A 7,500-nucleotide genomic window follows, 5' to 3' on the forward strand; every position below is an offset into this window, starting at 1 on the left:
AAGCAAGTACGGAAGTGGCTGAGGCAGACCTCCGAGAGTGAGAGATTCACCCAACCGCCTCGGATTTATGCTCTGTCTCCTGTAGTTTTTTTGTGAATTTTGTTACATACAGATGGCTCCACATGTGCTCAGCCGCCAAGGAGTCTATCAGTAGGCCCTAGTCACCGATCCTGATTTGCCCATTACTTGAATTGGCGGGAAAATGTGTTTTCAAGTTAATATCTATATGGTTATTATTGTTATTGCTGTTATGATTATTAAATTGTTAGTAAAATCTCGATAACATTTAAGACAATGAAATAATGCAAAAGACCCTTTCAAAAAGTCGAGGAAAAGGGTAAACAGGTGACATAGGTAGGACTAATAACTGACTTCTTGGTGACTACGCACTTGTAGAGCCATCTATGTGTAAATACAATAAATAAACTTGTATTACAGTGGGCATGGCATGTATTCTTGCCATACGTGCCGATTGGGTTAATAAATAGACTGATAGATAGATAGTTAGATATGCACCCACTCACACACATGCATATAATATATATATATATATATATATATATATATATATATGCATATGGATATACATACTTATCTGTCTATCTATCTATCTATATAAATATATATATACATACACACATATACATGTGTGTGTAGAGAGATAGACAGATAGAGAGATATAAGAAATGGGTAAGCAGGATAAATATAGATTACGAAAAATTCTTAAAATCAAAATGAAGATATCTCACGCAAGAAAACCCGAATGAGTTACAACCTCTGAACCTCATTAACCCCACTTGACGAAGGCCTTCAGCCACGCGAACCCGAGCCAAGGGCAAGGTTTTGCGGCCAGGCAGTCGTTCGAGCGAAAAGTTCAGGAAGAGGAATCAAGTGTTTTCCTCGATGTCTGCGATTTTTGGTTGGTCTTTATATGTTTTTTTCTTAAAGTAAAGGAAACTATAAAATGAAAGCTTGAAGTTTACTGTAGACTGAATACTGGTTTATCTAAATTTGTCTTCTTTTTTCTGTAAAACTTAATAAAGCTTTAAAGGGATTTTAGTTGCACTCTATAATTTTGTTTTATAAATACTCAAACTAAAAGCTATACTTAGAAAGCGGTATCTTTCGCAAACAGAAATAGATACCGCAAGGGGAGTCTGGGTCAAAAGAAAAAGAAGATGAAGAAGAAGGAGATAAAGAAGACGACGAAAGAAAAACAGCAACATACATATCGAAAGAAGAAAAGAAAGAACGAGAGAAAAAGGATACAAAAAAGGATAAAACAGGTGGATAAAGACAGACAGAGAGAAGAAATGGCAGAGCAAGATTGATTACTCGATACGGCTTTCATCTTATCGCTCTAAAAAAATCAATAATAATGAGCGTTATCAGTGAAGCAGCTTGCTTCTCGGACCTTGAAACAAATATTGGAGAAAAAAAACATACAGACGATAACGAAGATAACGGAGATCACACCTTTTGTGGTAGATAATTTTTGAAAACATAGTAGTAACTTTGCTTGATAAGTGTGTATCGGAAATATCATCTATGTTAAATTTGTCTAAATTGTAAGTAGTCATTATTTATTAACTATAGTGAAGGACACCTGTTAAATAAAGAGTTTACAATGATAACCATGTTCATTGGTTATCATTGTAAACTTTGATAATAATGATAAGAATAACGTAGCAATAACATCGATACAATTAGTAATGATAAAAGTAATGATGATAAGGGTAATCATAATGGGATAATAATGATAGTAATGGTAATAGTAGTAGTGATGATGATGATGATGAAGATGAAGATGAAGATGAAGATGAAGATGAAGATGAAGATGAAATTATGAAGATGAAGAGAAACATGATGATGATGATGATGTTGATAAAAATAATATCAACTACAACAATAATGATGACGGCAATGGTGATGTTGATAATAAGAGTGGTGATGATAATAATGATAATAGTAATAATACAAAAAGTAATAATGATAATGATAATAATAATAATAATAATAATAATATAAATACAAACAGTAATAATAATAATATTAATACAAAAAGTAATAATAATAATAATAATGATAATTATTATTATTACAATAATAATAATGATAATTATTATTATTACAATAATAACACAACACAAAACTATAATCATAATACATTTCAATAACTGGGCTTAGCATATTCCAGCGAAAAAAAAAGACAAAAAAACAACAACAAAACAATCATTCCACAGCCATACATAGGAAGTCCATCAAACTCTCTCTTTCTTCCTCTCTCTTTCTTTCTCTTTTTTTCTCTCTCACTCTCTCTTTGTCTCTATTTCTGTCTCTCTCTCTCTTTCTCTCTCTCTCTCTCTCTCTCTCTCTCTCTCTCTATATATATATATATATAAATATATATATATATATATATATATTTATATATATAAATATATACATATATACATATATAAGTGTGTGTGTGTTGCGTATGTGTTCATGTGCGAACGTGCGCGTGTGTGTGTATGTGTGTACATATATATATATATACATATACACATATATATATATACATATATACATATATGTTTATCTATAGGTAGACATAAATATATACATATATATATACATATTATATGTATGAGTGTGCGTGTGTGTGTGTGTGTGTGTGTGTGTGTGTGTGTGTGTATGTGTGTGTATGTGTGTGTGTGTGTGTGTATGTGTGTGTGTGTGTGTGTGTGTGTGTGTGTGTGTGTGTGTGTGTGTGTGTGTGTGTGTGTGTGTGTGTGTGTGTGTGTGTGTGAATACGCATACACACGAGCTAAATTCACATGGAAAATAAGTCTACGGATTTATCTCATCACGTTACGTTTGATCCCCTCTTCGTGTTCTCGCTTCGTACCATTAGCAGGGATTAAGAGATCTAGATTTAAGATACATAAAAGTGAAATGAGTCATCACAAATTTAACATATACATAGACACACGTACATACACACGCACACAAACATATACATATTTAGACACAAACGCGTGCACACTAAAATACACTCAAACACACACAAACAGACATAAACAAATAAAACAGGATTCCTGCTTTTACAGACAGACATTCCTACCCCCACTGAAGAGAATTCCAATTCCTGTAAGAATCCTACTCTTACTGAACAGAATTCCCACTTATATAACTTTATTCCTATTCCTAACGACGTTCCCGTCTTCTGAGAATTCATACTTTTATAGAACATCAATTTTATTCCCATAGAATTATTATCATCATTATATCTTATCGTAAAGGCATTCCATCTGCTCTAGAATTCCCAGTTCCTAATCCGCATTCCTACAAAAGGAATTCCAAGTGTCATAACAAAGATATAAAACCCCTTCGAGAAACCCGTTCTAGAATTCCCACTCATATAAATTACAATTCCCATTCCAACAGGACCGAATTCCAAGTGTCAGAGCAAAGTAATCCCACTCTTATTGAACAGAAATGACTGCGTCCATAGAAATCCCATAGCAACAAGGGAAGGAGGAAGGAGGAAGAAGAGAGAGAGAAGCAGAGAAGTTTTCCTTTCACAGGAAGCGAAAGCGGAGATCAAAGGAAGGGAAGGAAAAAGAACGAGAGGAGAAAAAAAAGTGGGGAAGGAAAAGAATAAAAAGAAGAGGGAGAAAGAAGGAGGAAATAAAGAACGAATTTGGATAAGAGGTAAAAAGGATAGAAAATTAGTTCCTTTCATCGTGTTAAGTGTAAGGACAAATAATATATTAGTAAGGAAGACAAAAAGGAAAAAGAGAAAAAAAGAAAGAAGAAGAAGAAGAAAGAGAAGGAATTATAGAACGAATACGTGTTAGGAGTAAGAATAAATTATATTTTAGTAAGGAAGGGAGAGAAAAAGAATGAGAGGAAAAACAAGACAATAAAAGCGAAGAAGAAGAAGAAGGAGAAGAAATTAAAGAACGAATTTGGATAAAAGGAAAAAAAAACTCCATCGTGTTAAGAATAGAGAGAAATAATAATTTAGTAAGAAAAAGAGAGAGAAAAAAAAAAGAATGAGAAAGAAATAAAGAAAAAGAAAATAATAAAAATAAGGACAAGAATGAGAAGGAAATAAAGAAAAAGAAAATAATAAAAAAGAAGAAGAATAAGAAGAAAATAAAAAAACGAATTTGGATAAGAAGGAAAAAAAGGATAGAAAATCAATTCCTTTCATAGTGTAAAGCGCAAGAATAAATTTCTTTTTAGTAAGGAAGGGAGGAATAAGGAATGAGAGAGAGAAAAAAAGGAGAAGAAGAAGAAAATAAAGAGTATTTATAGTAAATTAAGTGTAAGTGGAAATAATAATTTAGTAAGGATGAGAGAGAGAAAAGAAAATTAAGGAAAAGATAAGGAAAAGAAAGACAAATGAAAGAGGGAACAAGGGATAAGAGGAGAGAAATGACAGTAAATGAGTTACTAAGGAAGGGAGAGAAAAAAAAATGAGAGAAAGAGAAAAAAAATAAAGAAATGTAAGAAGAAATGAAGGAGTGAATAAGGATAAGAAAAGAGAGCTCCTTTTATCGTATTAAGAGTAATAATAAACAAAAAAAACTAGTAAAGATGAGAGAGAAAAACAATGAAAGGAAAAACAAAATCGAACAAACAAGGAGAAGGAGAAGCAAAAGAATGAATTAGGATATAAGGAAAAGAAATATAGGAAATTAATGACTTTCTTCGTATAAAGATATTAATATTAACATTGATTAATATCAATATTAATAATTAAAATTGATATTGATTAATATCAATATTAATAATTAAAATTGATATTGATTAATATCAATATTAATAATAAGAATTAATAATCGTAAACTAAAAGACAAATAAAAACAGTAAATGTATATATTACATAATGAAATGGACGACAATATTAAAGCAAAAATAAATAAAAAATAAATGGTATTTTTTCACATCAGATTAAAAACGACACTGATCATAAAAATCTTATAATTCGCAACTTTCAATTTTGATTAAAAAAAATATAACATGCAGAAAGATTTATTCCAACGGATGACTGAAATACAATAAATATAAATTATTAACGTGGAGAATTAGTTCGCTCATGGTGATACGCGCAGCAGAGGGTGAAAACACATACACGCATCTATATTTATATCTATCTGTCTATCTCATTTACATATATATAAGTATGCACACACACACACACACACACACACACACACACACATACGCACACACATCTCTATGTATCTATCCATCTATCCATATATCTATCTATCTATCTGTCTTTCTAGTTATTTATTTAAATAGAGAGAGAGATTGATGTAGACACGATGTATGTGTGTGTGTGTTTGCGTTGTGTTGACTGTTGCTAATGACTGGTCTCATTCTCAAGACTGGTACAGACGTTAACTCTTAACAAGTAGATACTGAAGTGCCCTGAAGTGTCCGATTATGGGGGTTGGGGGGGGGGGGGATGACATACAAGTCAAGGGCGGATCTGGGGTTCAGTTCGGTCCAAGACCACCTTCTCTATCTCACGGCAGATTATTGTTGCTGAAGTATTCAAAGTATCCCGTGAAAGAGCAGAGCGAGTCGGGAAGAAATCGAAGACAACAGAGTACGGAAGCAGAGAGAAAGAAAGGAAAACTGTGGGTTAAAGTTGGTCTTTTTTATTGCAAAAAGGTATTTACTTTCAGGCCTTTTTAGATAAGTAAATGTACAAGTGGAACGTGCCAAGGAGCTTCATCGGATGTTGGTTAGAATTAGAATTTTAAAAAGTATTTATTACCATTTATTTATTAATTTATTTGTCTGTTTATTCACATAATTATCTATTTGAAGTGAGTTGATTCCATCCCTTTCGTTTACCAATTCATCACGGCAGAGATGCAGTACCTAGATTTATAAGACTTGAACATTATCCTTGCAATTCCCCCCCCAGCCCCCTCAGCTCTCAAAATAGGTACAGACCAATGACAGATCTCCATATCATTCAAGCTCAAAAAAGAAAAGAAAAAAGGAAAAAAAGTGTTCCCAACCACAGCAATAGCACACTCTTCCGTACCTAGAATGTGCCCCGCATTCAAATCCGAAATGGTTGGACGCGTTTGATCTGTGGAATCCTCTCTCATCCAAAGAGGCTTTATCACGGTAAATAGGTTGGTTGCAGAGGCTAGAGAGAGGGTCCTTTACACAATGTGGTTTACGTAGGTACAAGATAAGTAGAGAGATAAAGAAGTGCGCACGCACGCGTTTGTTTGTGATAGATTGATAAATGTGCTTGATGATTGTGACGTTAGTAAAGCTTCCAGATATATATGTAGTTACACACACGCACACACATATATATATATGTGTGTGTGTGTGTGTGTGTGTGTGTGTGTGTGTGTGTGTGTGTGTGTGTGTGTGTGTGTGTGTGTGTGTGTACCTATATATGTATATAAATACATATAAAGGCATATATATATAAATATATATATATATATATATATTGACACACACACACACATATATATATATTTAAACACACACACACACACACACATATATATATTTATGTGTGTATGTGTGTATGTATGTATGTATATGCAGATTTGTGCCATCACCGGTGCAGTGTTTGACGAACTTATTGGCGCCATGTTGACGTCATGTACTTGACTGGGCCTTTATACAGATCCTTCCCCGTATCTGTATATATATGTACATATATATACACACGAATATCTATATATGTACACACACACACACACACACACACACACTCATACATTCTGACATCGCTAACGAAACCTACGCTTGAAAAGATCACACCTAAATTTACCTCAAAGAGTTACCAAAAACCCAGCCAGTCTTACCTTGTACGCAGTGACGGTCGAATCGCACCAGAAGATGGATCACAAGGTTTAATGAGCACTTTTCTTTTCAACGAACTTCCGCTAACACTGAAATCACTTCACTCTCGGTCAGCACTAGGAACATCCTGATCATCGTACCGGGCACAACCAATTAACGTACTGTAGTTCCCTTGTAATCGTGCGGGCTTGGGGACAATCCTCCATCGGTTTTGAGAGTGTCTTAGACTACCTGTAGCCTCAGACTCGCAGTAGCTCATGCTCGCCGAGGATTCTCACTTATCTTTAGCCTGATAACACGATAGCTTATCTCAGCGTATCGTCTGGTTTATCTACAATAGGCCAGACGCTGGTGGGGAGTCTCCGGTGAGAGCTGAGTCCCGTGGAAGATGCTGGGGCAGAGTTATCGTGGATTTTTGCGCATTGGTTTATCATGTTTTGATGATGTTAAATGTTTGGCTTTGCTTTCTAGTTTTCTTTTCCTTTGGTCTATTTATAGTTCATGAGCGGGGTTTTAAGCATTATCTGTTTGATTGTATTATCTGCCAATAATTACACCATTTATGATTTGTTCTTTTTAAGAAGATCGTTTCTTATAGCGAACACAGTTCATTAAGGTTTAAAAGAACATGTTTTTCCTTACAAGACATGTTTATCT

The 7,500-nt window shown here is 33.8% G+C and overlaps 1 protein-coding gene across 2 annotated transcripts in view; it reads right to left on the bottom strand.

Annotated features, from left to right (window-relative positions):
- LOC125031270 overlaps nt 1–7,099 on the bottom strand; it is a 199,063-nt gene extending 191,964 nt beyond the window's left edge. For both annotated transcript variants that reach the window (XM_047621933.1, XM_047621934.1), the window contains exon 1: nt 6,846–7,099. The gene's annotated coding sequence lies outside the window, so the exon portion shown is untranslated. The remainder of the gene's footprint in view (nt 1–6,845) is intronic.
- Between the last annotated feature and the right edge of the window lie 401 nt (nt 7,100–7,500).

This window comes from Penaeus chinensis, chromosome 12, assembly GCF_019202785.1.
Source record: "Penaeus chinensis breed Huanghai No. 1 chromosome 12, ASM1920278v2, whole genome shotgun sequence".
Lineage (NCBI taxonomy): Eukaryota > Metazoa > Arthropoda > Malacostraca > Decapoda > Penaeidae > Penaeus > Penaeus chinensis.